Below are 16,629 nucleotides of genomic sequence, written 5' to 3'. Positions count from 1 at the left end.
TAAATGTTAGTCTCAGCTACTTTTTAAAGGCTTTAAATTCAGACCATAAATATGGCCATTATTTTTTGTCATTCTCCTCCATAAAGACAGAAAAGGGTTTATCAGTTTTTATTGATTTTTTTTAAGTGAACAGAAAAAGGCAGGGAGCAAAAACCCAGAACAAATCTTGACATGTTGTTTTTAATCACTTTATTTTGAAAACATGTAAGTAATAGTACAAAAGTATCAGATTTTAAAACAAAGTACATAAAATAATATTTTAAAGCAAATGAAAGCTACTGAAGTTCAAATGCAAGGAAAAGAATAGCTTTATCTTCATGTTTTACATCATTTTGAATTTTTTAATAATTATCATATTAGCTTTACACATTTATCCAGATTTTAACAGACGATGGCATTTTTTTTCAGCTATGCTAGACTAAAATGTTTCGACCCTTATAGTAATATAGTATATATTCCATATATATGATATATGGAATATATACTATATTACTATGGAAATGTAACATCCTTTTGTGTTGATGCTTCTTAAGCATTTTGTATTCAGTCACATCTAGAACAAGAAAAACTTTAAAACATTGTGATTTTACTGATGGAAGCAATCAGTTACATCTTGTAATATTATCTAGAAATCAAATTGCAATTTCAAAAACTGAACCCAAACCTGTCCATTTCTTGCATTTCAAACAAACACTAATTAATGCTGAAGATGTCACTATCTAAATATGTGCATTTGTGCCTCACGCATGTGTGTGTCAGTGCTGTGTTAGGGATTAGCCCCAGTGTGTGTCCACTAGTGATTAGCCTGGTCAGTGGGCCTGTTGTGCATTCACTCAGGACATTAGCATATTAATGCAGCCTCGCTCTTGATCTCCCTCTGCCCTCTAACTCTCCCGCTCTGTCCCTCTCTCGCGTTTTCTCTTTCTCTATACATATTTCCCAGACTGCAATGTTGCTTCCTGCAGCTTCAATCTATAAATCTCACCAATTTACGCTCCTCGTGCTGTGAAGCAGCACACAATCTGGCCACACAAACTTCAAGGTTCCTGGTTTTCTTTTTCCCTCCAAAAATCTGCCTCTCCCCCCACTCTTTCTGCACCTCATTCAAATCCTTCACTTGCTCTCATTTTCCCTTTTCTTTCTCCAGGTCTGCCTCCCCCCTGAACTTTGTCAAACACAGGAAAACACACACAGAAGCAAATTCACAGGAGCAAACACAGAGAGGGTGAGTTCACACTCACACACACACACACAAATTCCAAATCCCCATTCATTCTCCTTTTCTGTCACTTTACCCTTTCCAGTGCAAATTTAGCAAGACCTGCTTTAGACTTCAGTGCTGGAGTGTGAGCCGGACACATTCAACTATTCAGCTTCTTGCTGCACCTCAAAGACTTTAACCTTGTTTCCAACATGGGGGACTCTCCTGATCTGCAGAGCAAGATGAGTAGGAACAATTAGACATGACACCTGTGTGAAAGAAGCAATTAAAGTTAGCAGATATTCAATTAATTGGAGTTAATTTTCACTCTCAACTGAAGCTGGATCGCATCTTTTGTAATGAGAAACATTAATGTTTTCAAAAGGCTTTTCATTTTGGGAAAAAAATATGAGCTTAGCATAGATACAAAGGTGATGTTTAAGTTGCATTTAGATAAATCAGGTGACTTCCTCTTCACTTCCTGTACATGTTGCCACGAAACATTGTTAGCTTTTCTCAACATAAGTGCAATATTCTATTAAAACTAAGCTTAAGAAATTTTGATGAAAAGCTTCTAGAGCATCAAATCTCAAAATTGCGTCGGTCTTATTAAGAAAACCTTCAGGATGACTTGCAAAAATGTCAGATGGGTTTCTTGAAGGCTTTAGATTTACATAAACTCACACTCTCTGCCTGGTTCAATAGCACTCTCCCTCTATCTGTTTGTCTTTCTGCGCCTCACTTTTCCACCCACAGAGCCGCTGAGTTTGATCCCATCCATGGTGGTCTGTCCCTCGCTGATGTTCGGAGGTCAGGGGCGTGATGTCCATCCACAACTCCTGGTTTCACAAAGGCAGACGCAAGAATTGCGTTTGGACAATCAACTCCAGACCTCCACGTCTCCTTTGGTCATTAGAGGACTCACATTCTTGAAGAGGCAGGTGCATCGCCTGGTTGTGTGGCAGTTGGTGCAGAGCTGATTTAGTGATTTAAGTCACCAAGCCACCAAGGCCTGGGAGAGGATCCAAAATATCAGTTTGTCCACTTGCTGAGAAAAAAGGTTCAAAGCAGTGTTTTATCCGTGGCCTTCAGGTCAGCAATTGTGGGTGGAAAAAAAGAAAGACCTGAAAAAACCAAGAATAAGCCCGAGAAAGAGAAAGGGAAAAAGCGCTAACTCATGCTTGTATTCTGAGCCGGTGACACCATGATAAACGAAGGGGTCACCACCCGGGGGCAGGCCCGTCCTAAAGGAGCCAGCGCTGTGACCTTGCACAAAAGAAGGAGTGGGTCCCCCCCAACGGTCACACGGATCAAAGAGGACAAAAGCCTGAGATGATAACTCAGCACAGCAGTTGTGCACCTGATTATCAAGCACATAAGCAGCAGGGGTAGAAAATTTGCCCAAGTTAGATCAAGTGAGGGTGGAGTAACGGGATGCTTGAGAATTAAAAAGTAAAACCGTGACTCGCTCTAATCTGATTTGCCGAATGCAACATTTTCTCTTTATCTGCTTTGCTCTGTTAGGCGTTCTCTCTTTCTGTGGGACTCCGTCTTTATCCAAATGATGCGGTCTTTGGTGAGGCCTGGCCTATTCATCCGAACCCCATGTGCTGTGTGCCCACCATTGAGGTGCAGAGTAGCATGGCCACAAAGGATGGCAGCAACTCAGCGAGCTTGTTCCTTAAAGTTTTAAGCCTGTGTTCAGAATAAAGTTTGCAGTTAGAGCCAGAAAATCTTTCATTTTGTTGAAAAAATAAATTCAAAGTGGAACCTCTTAAATGCTTTCTTAAGTCCTACAGCATAGATATGGTATGTTTCAGCATTGTAATAGTAAGTTTACAACATTTCAATTATCTTTTCCTAATGAAGTCCATAAAGTCTAAGTAAAGTTCACCTTCACTTATGCATTAACAGAAAGAATTTGTTTTGCATTCTGAACAATTTTCATAAACTCTTTGCTCCATTTTCCTAACCTCCTCCTTTACAACAAGTACTGATCCTGCTGGAATGAAAAAGGCCTGAAAGCCTAAACTTTTCTGCCTCGCACTTGTCTGCAGGCACTGAAAATGCTCGGTGCCCTGTTTAAAAGTGACAAAAAAGATGTATTACCTAAAGGAAAGGAGGCTTGTAGTGCCAGGTATTAAGACCCTGTGGGACGTAAAATCTGGATCAAGAATTTCTGCAAAAAGCCCGCCATAAAGTCCCTCTCAACCACCGATCATTCATCCTTACATGTGCGACCGACATCCTCTCTTCCATTCCATCCTCCCTCCGTTGTGGGTCGAATTTTAGCTGCATCGCTGTCGACGTCTGACCGCACTTGTCCTACTTCTCCATCTTTCACTCTCTCTGCTTTTGCCTCTTCTGATCCTGCATCCTTCTCCCTCTCCTTCTTCAACCCTTTCTGTCGGGCCCACCCTCCGCCTTTACATTTCCTCTTGGTTTCCCCGCCCTCTTTCGCCTCTCTCTCCCTCTTCTTTCACTCATTCCTTGTCTCTCGCTCTCTCTCTACCCTCATTTCATGCAGCGCTGGGGTTACCTAAGAGACTGGGCCTCAATGGAGAAAATCTCCTTTGGTACAATGAATTGGGCGAGAGGCAGAGGGGAGGGAGAGAAATGGGGGGTGCAGGGTAAAATCAGGGGGTGCTGGACACAGGAAGGGAGGTGGGGTGGAGGGAAAAGATAGTGGGATGCAGATGCATGCAGGGATGGAAGGGGGATACGAAAAATTGAATAAGTGGCTTCGCTTGTGTGATTTCGCCTCAGTGGTCAGTCTTTTGATGGATACTTATGGTGACCACCCTCCCCCCACCTGCAAGCCCCTCAGACCAGTTGGTCCCACTAATTAAGAATGAACTAATTTGAGGTATTCAATAAAATTTCTACAAAAACTCCAAATAAATCATAAAAATTATTAAACTAAAGTCTCATATTGATTGATTTTGACATTGTCAAAAGTTCAAAATCATTTTGTGTTCTTGAGCTGAGCGACGTCAGAGTCTGTAGGTGCCGTTTTATCTGTTCACTGTTTGTTTGCTCTTGGCTGGAAGTACAAGATGGCACCCAAAGGAGTATAGTTCTTTTTACAAAGACAAAAAGTGTTTTAACTGCATGAGCCTTCCCCATAAAGGACAAGTAATCACACAATACCCCTTTAATCTTTTCCCTGTCTCAGCTTGGGAGATGTTCTCTGAGAAAAAGAAAAAAAAATGGAGGCCTGACACATGCAGTCTTGTTTGGAGGTTAGTTACTGATTAGCACTAAAGTGTTGCAGTTCATTTTCTTGTTGCACCTTATTGAGCTCCTCAGCCATTCTATTAACTTTGTCATTTGTCTCTGAGTTGGCAAACAGGTCCCCTGCTGCTCAGTTTTGTCTCTTTACAACTCATCCCCCCTCCACGAACCCCTCATCACAACCGAGGATGTGAGAAAACAATAGAGCTAATAAAAGAAGCAGAGAGATAATTACAACACCGCTAAGAAGTTGGCCCACCCCCTAACCCATCAAAAGCAGCGATGTAAATCTGGATATGGGGGCAACGTTGGGGTTCTTTTAATGCGCTTTTCAGATGAAATGATACTTATCCTTATTTCCATGTATGTCCGTGTAAATGCCAGAATAAATCTGCGATCTCTGTGTTAATGACTCTATCAGGGCCTGATACCCACAGGCTCCTGCTGAGGAAAGAGATCCAAAGGGATTGGGGTGTTCGAGTGTGGCGCAGGAGGTGTCAAAGTTGGGTTGGGGCGCTCTGAGTGTGTGTGTGTGTGTGTGTGTATAAGTATGTGTGTGTGTTAAAAACTGGGGACTGAAGGGGGTGGGGGTAGCGAGGGCAGATTGTCCCTTCTGCTGAATGAAGTTATTTCCAGGCCTCTGTCCATCTGTTACCGTGGTAGCAGCGGTGACCAAGGTGTTGCCATGGTGAGGTGGACACAAAAAGGCGTGGCGTGGGAACGGGTCCAGGGGTCAGGAGTGAGGGTCGGGGGGTCAGGGGTCACAGCCAGCTGGACAGCACACAAGAGGCGATCAGGGTGAGAAAAGAAGGAGGGAAAGTTTCATTCTCTTTCTCATTTTTCGCCTTTTCTTCTCTTGGTTTTTCTGCTCTGGAGGGAGACGTCCGAAGAGTGGACACCACTGGACATTAACATTGAACTGGGGCGGTGAGATGAAAAAGAAGGGGGGTGAAGGGTGGAAGAAGGTTTCACAGAGCGGGGCCCCCACAGTGTCCAGGCTTTGGGTGGGGGGCTCCCCTCCATTAGGCCTTCTACCTTACTGATGTCTAATCGCGCAAAGCATTTGACAGGCAATTGACTCCAGTCAATGTACGTGCAAATGTGACTGCGTGGACGGCTGTGTGTGTCTGTCTGTGTGGCCGCCGTGGGTTCGATACCCAGACCAAACAAAGCCTTTTTGACAGCATTTCAGTTTGGTCATTTTGTGCTCAAAACCTTTTTGAGACAATGGAACAAACTGAAGGCGGTAATGAATCAAAATCATGGGCTGAAGGTGGGAAAGAGCCGCCATCAGATCCTTACATGGAACAAAGTCCCATAGACTTTCATAAAACTGCCAAAACGTTGAATCTGAATCTTTTTGATTTGAAACAGTCTCTCTTTTTTGTGGCTGTGGACACAAAAATAACTGCACACAGACCAGCAGTCATGTATTATTTTCCTTAACAGAGTTTGTATTTGACGGCTTAATGGGTTTTGTGCTGGAGAAACAGTGTTCGAAGTGTTTCATTGGGCTGGAGAAAAAAGGTATTTGAAACCTTTTTTCTCCAGTGTTTAAAGGTGACAATAAAAATAACTACAATACTTTTCAAACAGAAGAGCTGAGTGTACAAGTTTGAATCTAATAAGGATTTTTCTCCAATCCATACAGATTAAGAATTACATACGAGAGTGAATTCATACACCTGTTTTTTTATATAAATATTCTTGGAAAGTTGCAAGAAATTAAATAAACTAGTTGGTTTTATTAACCAGATCAGATTAAACACTGTCCACAGATTTTCAATGTGTATTACATTCAGTATAAAGTTTTGATGTGTCCTGTTTGGTTGAAACTTTAAATAATGTAAACTCTTTACTTATGTGACATAAGTTCTTATTTTTTGGGGAAAGGAAATTGTTGAGAATTTATAGGAACAATTCAGGAAACACCAAAACTCTGGCCTATCATAAACTGGAGCTGCTGGAACCACATCCTAACTCTCTGTAGTGAAGTGAGTTTAACATCAATGTGGTTTGAAAGGGAAATCAGTAGAAAAGAAATGAATGCTGCCCACATGGATAAACCAGAGATCTATACTGAAGAGTGACAGAGACTGAGATTTGAAAAAGTCAATGTGAGGCTTGCATGCACACAAGAGCCAAATATCTGGTATGGTGGAGCTTTGAACAAAGTGGAATAATGAAGAAGAAGGACTACTTTTATATTAAACTACTAGATAGTTAAAAGTTGGAGGTAGTCTGCTGTTCCACCGAGATACTGATACCAAACACACAACCAAACAGGTTGAGGATGGTAAATCAGGCATCATCTAGCTTCTGGCCTGGCCTTCCTGAAGCCTTGACCTTAACAGTATTAATGTATGAAGAACACACAAAAAAAACATTTAATCAAATACTATCCAACTTTCTGCACTCAATTGTTGTGTTTAAAATGACTGGAAGTGGTATTGTAAATAAATATTCCACCACTGAAGAAGCAGTTTGAATGCATCCTAAGTGATATGAGATTTATACCAGTGATGATTGTTCTCTTGTTATTAGTTTGTATTTTAAAATGTGGTCTTTGGTAGAAAAACATTATAACTTGCATAAAAACTTTACCCTGATTTGTCTGGTGCAGGTATGAATTCGCCAGCTGATGTAGGTCAGTGGAGCAGATCTGGTTCTCTGGTCCAATTGGATTTAAGGAACCATCAGGAGACAGCATAAATTATTTTTAGTTATGTGGTATAAATACAACACATTCAGACATGTTGTATGTGTTCCTTCATTCTCTGCTTTTTGTTATGCTTTTTAGTTTTGTCTCTATCCTCTCCAACATGTTCAGGTAAAAACTTTGAGTAAATTTGGTTTTATTTGCAGATCAGGTTACGATGACATAGATGTGGCATTATTGTTTAATAAATACTTCAAAATTACAGACTGTAAACATCTGATTTATTTGATTTTAGACATATTTATTGGTTTTATTAAAAAAAGGAATGTATTGGACAACATACTTCTAAAAAAAGAAACTCAAGGACGTATGAAAATAGGTCTAATGGGATGGTCTCCACGGTTCACATCTCTTGGCAGCTGACTGCTGGACAGACTCCAGCTCCTCTGTGACCCAAGAGGAAAATGCAGATTAAAAAAATGAGGCAGTGGATGAGATGTTACCTGCCTAGATGCAGCTGTGGAAAGGACGGTGGAGAATGTTTTTATAAAGTATTCAATCAATATGCATCATAGGGTAAAATAATACTGCAGTTTTGGCTTAATTATGTAATAAAAGTTTTAAGAGATATTTGGTGATCTGTTTCCAGCTCTAAACAAAAATGTGTTTTTGTCACTTTTAAATTGTGTTTTTAGAGATGCTGGAGCTGAGTAATGACCAGACCAGGTAGCACTGACATGTAGAGCAGCAGGGAAAGGCTAAAGATTGAAATGTCTACCTGCTCCATGGCGAAATGAAGAGACGGCAAACGCTGAGCCGCATCAGTGGATAACACATTATGACAACGTGGATAAGAAGGCGCTTACAATGCAATTACACACACACACACACACACACACACACACACACACACACACACACACACACACACACACACACACACACACACACACACACACACACACATTGCACAGTGTAAACACACTGGTCCCCCCTTAAACCTTAATAGTTTCAGGGATGAAGGGAGTGCAGGATCCATACCCCTCCACAGGCCATATTAATAGGATTAGGAGCAGCCTCAGGAGGACATGGCAGGCCAAGTCCAACGCTCCGTTTGACATCTTTTGTCCACGAGCCCTGAGACGCAGCTCCCAGCAATAGGATGAGGGACAAAGGCTTTTGAATATTGCGATGTAGCTACAAATATATCCCGATGGGGGAACGTTGAACCTCAAGTTCCAGCAGATAAAACGGACAGACAGCTATTTTGACAACTCAATCAGTTTTTGAGATAAATCAGATCAATCTTACTTTTCTGTGTGCACATTAGTGAGTTTGACTGGGTGAATGTGGCTCTGGTGTGAAGCGCTTTGAGAGGTGAGTAAGACTAGAAAAGTGCTGCATAAAATTCAGTCCAGATGGTCCAGGTATTGAGACAAAGACGGAACCAGAGCCGTCAAAGAAAAGGTCCAACTGAATAAAGAAATCTTAAAAACTAGATATATCAAGGTTTAGACATTAGTTACATTTGGCAGCTTCAACCTTGTTCAGGATTTACAGGACCCAGAGAAACTGCTTAGAGTAAAACGTCTTGCCAGTAAGTTATTAAAATACTCCTGTCAGTTTGACTGAAGATGGATTATAGAAGTTCTGAGTTGAGGTGAAGAGAAACAAAAGAAGGTGCTTCATCCATTCTTTACTGGGGATTTCTCTGGACTGATTGTATTTAGGAGAGCAAAGCTGGTTTCATTACTTTGCCTTAATTGAACTGACACAAAGAAAGGTAACTGGAAATTGTCTCGTTTCCCCTGATGTGTTCTAGGATCCATCAGCAGTTTCCTTTCTCTTTTTTTTCTTCTTAACTCAAAAATAGGCTCACTGCCTGTCGATTGACAATATTTCACTTTTTCAGAAGTATAAAAACCCTCAGTTAGACTCTTAAATCCATTGTCAATCTGCTCCTATTTAAAGCTTCTTTTAACTGATTAACTGATTACAATTCACCTAACAGGATCAAAGAGGCTGCAGGCATTGCTGCATCAATGTTTCACATTGAAGCATAACATTATGTGCAGTGAGTAGTGTGTAATAAGTTGGTGTTTTTAATTCAACTTTATGTGTGTAATATTCAATATGTGCATCTGGCTTACTTTCTTTTTAATTGTCATATTTCTAGTTTTGGATTATATAATTCTTGCTTTCCTTGGCTTGTTCTATTTCTGGAATATAAAATAATGTTACAATGAACTACATCTTAATAAAGCAACACACAATATTCAATGTATCTCTGTAATTTTACAGCATTGCCTTCAGTAGAGTCATGATAAAAAGAAAGTACACCCCCATTAATTCCTGTGGTTTTTACATTCTGTGCATCTGTGGGACGTTTGGGGTGAACACAGTTTTAACATTTTGGTTTCATCTTTGTTGCCTTCATGGTGAAATCATTGGTTTGTTGTTTTGTATACTTGAGTATGAATTGAAATAATTTTAGAATCTGATAAAGACCAGATTATTTTTATGGTAAAAGTAGAACTGGCAGCGTAGTTTTCTTCCATTATAGTTTTATCATCACTGAAAATATGAACTCCTCAAAAAATCATAAACAGTCGTGGTTCTCGAATATCTCCGTATTCAACTACTATTGACAAAGAAGTGGAACTCTTTTGAGTATGATCTTTATCAATAGTTTTGTTTTAAAATGATTAAAATGTTCTGTTTTACCATTCTGGTTCTGATAATCAGGATGTTCTATTGAACTTTCATCAGATCGTGCTCAGTTTGAGCAATTATTGACATTCTCAGCGATCGCCTCACATCCCGTGCCATCACCGAGTGACACAGAGATTCTCTGTCCTCTCCCCGACCACAGAACTCTGGGAGCGCGACCAAAACCAGTTTTATGACCAAGAGCTGCTGACACTCACTTCCTGCCAAGAAAAAGGAAGACTAGGTACAAACTCATCAAAAGCACATATTAGCAGAAAAGCATAAAATATTTTTTTGCATGTTTTAGAGAAGGTGTTGAACACGTTTGCACCGGCAAGCCGAAAGTTTGGGATTTATGTCTCAGTCTTGATGTCCAATCGTAGAACATTGGTGTATAAAATGTTTTAACATGGAGACAAATCTAAGATAATAAATCATTAAACACCACTAACAAAGTAAAACATTAACTAATAAAAACAATTTGCTTACCTTCAAAGGAACTTTTTCCCCCTGTCTGACTGTTAAGCAGATGAGAGAACAGCTCAGTCTATGGGCTACTGATCCCAACATGTTTTCATCTTGTGTAAAACAAAGACTTGAAATATCTTATAAGAAAGGAAAATATTCAAAAAACCTTTCACTTGACTGGGTTATCGGAAATGATGCATTAAGTCCCAGAAGTTGTTTTTGTTATTTAGAGCTTTTTTACCATGCTCTTTTTCTACAGATCCTCGGTGTTGAAAATGTGCCTTTGAATAATTTTAAGCCAATATTTGAAATATGAACTTGACCAGAATGCAGAAACAGCGTCATTGTTAAAGTCAAATATTAAAACATGTAATTATCTTAGAGAAGCCGGAGCTTTGTTGTGGTTTCTGATGCCAGGAAAGGAGCCGATGTGTTCAAAGTGGCTTTGGTGGATGACTGATAGGTAGGTGCAGCTCTCTGGAGTTCTTTGGCTTACAAATATGTGAAGGTGAATGAAGGAGAGCAAACAGGTGATTTATGGTGAATGAAGTCAGAATGGAGGATCTGAGTGACTCTTATGGAAGGAGGAAAGCAGTCTGGGCCGGTTGGGTGGTGATGATGTGATGTTGCTCAGAGGGAAACTTGAAGCTCTGACCATTTCTCCAGTGGAGACTTAAGATGAGATCCATAGGTTTGTGACATGAGGAGTCCCAATGTTTACTAAGTCAAATAGTTAACAGAGAGAGTAATACTAGGAAAACTTAATTAGGTCAGATCGTCCCATCACCAGTTAATATGCCCATCTTGTCTCACTTTGTCGCTTCCTGCTTTCTTTACCCATGTAGACAAACCATAGACTGTCAGTTAATTTTTCACTGTAGTTTAGTATTTTTGTGAATAATAGACATAATTCATTATGTACAATTTAATACAACTGTACATTATCTTGTTGATTCTTTAATTTGCACAATATTTCCTTATAGGTTCTGATCCCCAGTCCTCCCAATCAGTTGACTCTTATTGCATGACAGATTGGGAACCCTGAAGAAACCGTAATAATTATTGTTGACCTCCAGGTAGATCCTCATTGTTGGAAACATGTAAACATATTTCCTCGCAGCAATTTATTGGTGGAATCCAATAAATGGAAACATTGAAAACTATAATGGTATGAAGTGGAAATGGGTTGAAAATTACCTGCAGCCACTTGCTGCAACGAAAGGTGGCAGTCAGGCAATGAGTAAGAGTCATGCTGGTCCTTTCAGCCAAGATCCTTATAGGTTTTCCACCCCCTCTTGGTTTCAGCCAAGATCTTAAGGCGACTGAAATCCTTTTTGTGTCAATCGTCACATAATTCTTAACAATGACTTAAATAGCCTGATGAAATGCTTTGTTTCTTTATTGGAAAAACTCTTGTGATGTATTTTTCCTAAACTGTCAGTATCTTTGCTTTGCTTTTAATAAACGTACAGTTTAGGAAATGGTTTTGCCAGCTTGCAGCAGATTTCAGTTGGACGTTACACTGTTGATAAAATCACCCAAGCTTAACCATTCAAATTTATTTTATCACTCTGCTGCAATTCACACTTTCAGCCTTGACTTTAATTCAGACATTTTCTTGGAAACAAAAACTTGTGTGAAGGTTTTTATGAAGGCATTACCAAGCTGGTATTTGCCTCCAAAGTGCTTAGTGTGTTTAGGTTTGTCTATACACATGGCAGTAATGAGTTCAGTTCCTGGTTTTCCTGAAACAGTAACCAAATAGTTAAAATTTTATTTCAGACATAGTATGAAAGAAAACCATGTATATTTTATTAAACTCACAATGTTCAGTTAAGTGTTTTCTAGAGAGAAAGGGTTTCTGTTGAAGTTCCTCATCATAATTAATGAAGTGTTTGCATGATCCCTCCTAAATTATCTCCCACCTCCACACAGGAAACATTGTCTTCATAACTACATGCAGCTGAACTAATTTTAACTAATTTTTGACTCTTTATTGTTTACAGATTGTGTATTTACTTAAATTCTTAAATATGTTTCATTTTGTGACAATTTGTTTGATTTATCTAAGCTTAAGATTTTGACAAAATATGACTTGATATTTTTTTTCAGCAGTAGGAATCTAACTTGCTTTGTTATCCATTTTATTGCTTTTTGGTGCTTTTTCTCTTATTCTTAAAGAAGACAACCTGGTAAACAATAAACTATGTTGCCTAATTTTCTTAAACATTTTCAAGCAGATTTGTTGGAAACAAGCAGCTTCCCTCTGGTTCAGATGATTGTACAAACATTCTGAGCTCATAAAATAACCACACTGGATGTTATTTAACAGATATAAAAGTCACATTGACTTGTTCTCTCTCTCTCCATGTTGATTGCTAATTTGTCTCAGTGAAGAAGTTCTCTTTCAAACCAGCAGAGACTGATTTGGTTGCTGGGTGATTCCTGAAGCGCCTGCAAAACTTTGACCATCTCAGGTAGATTATAGGAGATGCATCACTGCCTGTGTTAAGTTTCTTTATCAGAAATCACACAGAGGTGTTTGCATGAGTTTTCAGTTTCTGTTGCACATCCATGTCAAGAAGATGAAACCACATTACATCCCTCCATATATTTTAGAACAACATAGAGTTAAATATTATAATAATATATGATTTAAACAAACAGAACCAGTGCTTTTAAACCTCATTTTGCTTTTTCTAATGAAAAACCTGAAATCCTGGTTTAACTCTACCTTATTCCAGTTTTATTTTATGTTACTAAGCATATTTTTTAAACTTCTTGACTTGCTTGCATCCCTTCTGAATGCTGAAAAGAAACCAGATGAATGAATGAGAGTGATGAAAAAAGGAGGGAAATAGTCTGAGTGGCTAGGATTTCTGAATGGGAGCTACTTACAATGGAAACTCTCAAAAGAAAGGAAAACCTTCATTTTGAAGGCAGGCCATTAAGATGTGTCCTCCTAAAGGAGGTTGTTGTGAAAAAAACATTTTCAGCATCTGTCTGTTTGGGTGAAAAAGTGTGGAAAAAGAGCGGTGCATGTGATTACTGGACGAGGGCCGGACAGGGGCCACGCAGGCCCGGGCAGACGGCTGCAGAGAAAAGGATATTTACCTTGAACTCCACTCGTCTCGTCTCTGGGGCGGGGTCAGGTATTGTAGCCGGGCCTGACAGGGTCAGGAGGGGACAAGAGGGGGAGACAGAGGGCGGTGGGTTTGGAGCGGGGACAGGGGGCTGCCCTCGGGGTCATGGGGTGCTTACCCCACTGGGGGCCGGTGGGGGGATGGAGGGACAGATATTGGCAGATTTTCGTTGTGTGCAGATGCTCAATATGCAGATGTCTAATCGAATTGTGCGACGATGAATTGGTTCCCCCTCCTGATTTGCATCAGGACAATCCCGTGCTGTGGCTCAGGGGTCAGCGGAGTTCCCCTGGACAAAATGAGCAGCCGGCTGCAGACGCCCCCGAGAACGTGTGAACTTGAAGGAGACTTTACTTAATGACAAGGATATTGATTGATTCAAATGTCTGTCTGTCTGGGAGTGCGTCTGACATCTGTCTTTCCTGTGAGTATGTTGTTTCTGGGTGCATAAAAGAAAGTAGAACATTCATTGCTTCTCTGTGTTTGGATTAAGTTCAGCTAAGTTAAGATAAAATTCTCCAGATTTTGTTGCAGCAAGACATTTATCTAATGATTCCCTCACAAAATAAGAGCAAAATAATTTGATGTGTTGTTTAAATAAACTGGCATCAGGTTTAAACTACAAACTGTAGTCTTAAGTGTTACCTATTTGGTAAAGGTGAACATATTTTCCTGCCTAAATAAGACAGAAAGTTAAATTATTTCTATTGCAACATGTACATTTTGTCATAGGATGACATAATGATGGAAGTGAAAGAAAAGGTAAAATGGTTTTGAATATTCATTAAAAATAGAAATCTGAAAAGTGTGATGCTCATTTTTTTTCAATCTCCTTTACTGTGATGTTCCTAAATTTCAGGTTAAATCCAGCTTTCTGTCAAGGCCTCAGAGGTTCATTAGAGAACAGAATAAAGAATCCAAGATCCACAGCAGACAGGTCGGATCTAAAGCTCTAGAAAGAATAGCAACCTGCACACCTATCAAGATGTGGGTATCTGGTGTTACAGAAGCAGGTAGGAAATTCACATTTCAGATCAAAGAATTTGATGACAGAACTACTACTAACTGACCCTTACGGGAGCAACAAGGAAAAAAAGTCATTTTCAAAAGGAAGTCTTCAAAAGTCCTGTTTGCATTTTTCTACAACAAACATGGAGGAAACTCTGGTCAACTGAAACCAAAATCGACTTTTTGGCCCAAATGCAAAATGTTGCTTGTGGAGAAAAACTGACTTTGTGCAACCTAAACTAACCATTTCTAGGGTGAAGCACAGAGGTTGGTGCATCATGGTGTGGGGATGCAGGATTGAGTTGATGGGAAGACTTGTGAACCTAAAATGCAGATAAATGCATAGCAGAGTCGCAAGAAACTTGTTAGAGGTTGCAAAATAGTTTAGGCTGGGGCAAAGGTTACTCTTCCACCAGGACAATGACTCTAAATATCAACCAGAACTACAGTAGAATGGCTTAGGGTTAGGGTGGAATGGTCCAGTCAAAGTACAGATATCGATCTATAGAAAATCTGTGGTCAAACTTGATAATTGATGTCAACAGACATTCTTCATCCTTTCTCCAAAGCTTGAGCTAATCTGAAATGTTTGTGCCTGTAACAGCTTGTCTTTTGTCTCAATATTTTTTGCAAATTGCACTGCTTTAAAGAACTGATCTTAACCGGAGTGAAAATTTGAAAGACACTTGAAAGCTTATTATTATTATTATTATTATTATTATTATTATTATTATTATTATTATTATTATTATTATTATTATTATTATTATTATTATTATTATTAAGGTTTTGATAAAAGTAGATGTTTAAAGACTGGAGGAGCCAAAGTCACAAGAAAACTACTTTGCAGAGAGTAGAGACAACATTTATCATTAGTTAATTCCCTTAGCACAGGTACTTAGTTGGGAATGTTAAAGGATTTGTGTATCTAGGTTTCGCTTTAGAAGATGTATTCATAACAGGCTATTTGTGTTTGGTTTGTTGGGATAATAAATGCACATTCATAAAAAAACAGTTAAAATAAATAAATACAAACAAGCAAACAGAAAAGCTCTAGATGTGAAAATAGTTTGCGTTACACTGCCCTCTAAGGGTAAAACACAAAAATGCACTGTTAGGAGATAAGAAAACCGAACGAGAAAAAAAACCGGTGAAGATGGAAAAAAATCTGAAATTGGCAAAACATATAATTAAATTTCCCAAGCATTATTGAAGTAGGACGTTTCAGTGAGTCCCTCGGAAAATTTGGCATGAAGAGGCAAAGGTTTAATCATTAAAACAGAAGAACCTGATTTACTTTCTGTTTTACATTAATTTGCTACAATAAACATGGGCAATATTATTACATATTTTTCTCACCAGAAGAATTGCCTTACATTAAAAACCTCATCAATATTGCCTCGGTACATTCACTGTAAAAGATTTGAAAGTGGTTTAACTTAAAAATGAAAGCCCACTTGTTGCTATGAAAACACAATTTAAGTCAACAAGAAAATTGTATTGGTTTCAACTTTATGAAATTAAAATTTATGAAGTTGATTTTACAGCAAGAAACAAGTTGTCTTAACTGTGTTAAATGCTGCAATTTAAACCAATTATTTCACAACATGCAAGAAAAAAACTGTCCTCATCTAGTTAAAGCACATATATTTCTTTATTACTCACAGTATCAAGTTAAAATAGTTTATTTTACACAATTTAAAATCTTATTTCAATGTGCATGAACAAAATTTCTGACCATATAATGAATTTCACTTAATGCCACAATTATTTCTCCTAAAATGTATCTAAAGTGAAGAGGACATTATTCTAAAGCTTTGCAAACTGACAATGTCAGCTGTGTTAATATGTCAAATGTTCAATTTCATGCACAAGAGTCGATGTAACGCACTTCTTTTTCATTCACAGTGCAACACAGGATACAAAAATATGCAGCTAAGCACACTGGGAAATTTCAGTCTTTTTCTTCTTTCGGTTTTTTAAAGTGTTAACCTAAAACCTCCAGTTTATTCAAGGTTTAGAAAAAATTAGTAAAAAGTTAAACTTACAATAGTAAGTTTATCTTACTCACACATCCAGGTACAAAATCTAAAACTTAATAAATGTATTTGACTTAAATAGCACAAGATAGCATACAACTAAATGCAGCACAAATGTTTAGTGTTGTTGCTGTTATTTCAAGGAAGTAGAGCACAGAGTGAATCACT

General features: G+C 38.8%; 1 long non-coding RNA gene across 2 annotated transcripts; it reads right to left on the bottom strand.

Annotated features, from left to right (window-relative positions):
• Positions 1–174: 174 nt before the first annotated feature.
• LOC108166725 (uncharacterized) lies at positions 175–3,590 on the bottom strand. 2 transcript variants are annotated; one of them, XR_001777077.2, is made up of 3 exons: positions 3,434–3,590; positions 3,311–3,349; positions 175–1,431 (listed from the first exon to the last, which is right to left on the bottom strand). It is a non-coding gene; the product is annotated as an uncharacterized LOC108166725 (long non-coding RNA). The 2 variants fall into 2 exon arrangements; XR_014089660.1 differs by lacking the exon at positions 3,311–3,349.
• Positions 3,591–16,629: the final 13,039 nt, after the last annotated feature.

Source organism: Poecilia reticulata, chromosome 11, assembly GCF_904066995.2.
Source record: "Poecilia reticulata chromosome 11, P_reticulata-male-v2, whole genome shotgun sequence".
Taxonomy (NCBI): Eukaryota; Metazoa; Chordata; class Actinopteri; order Cyprinodontiformes; family Poeciliidae; genus Poecilia; species Poecilia reticulata.
This window is presented reverse-complemented; position numbering and strand designations above follow the sequence as displayed.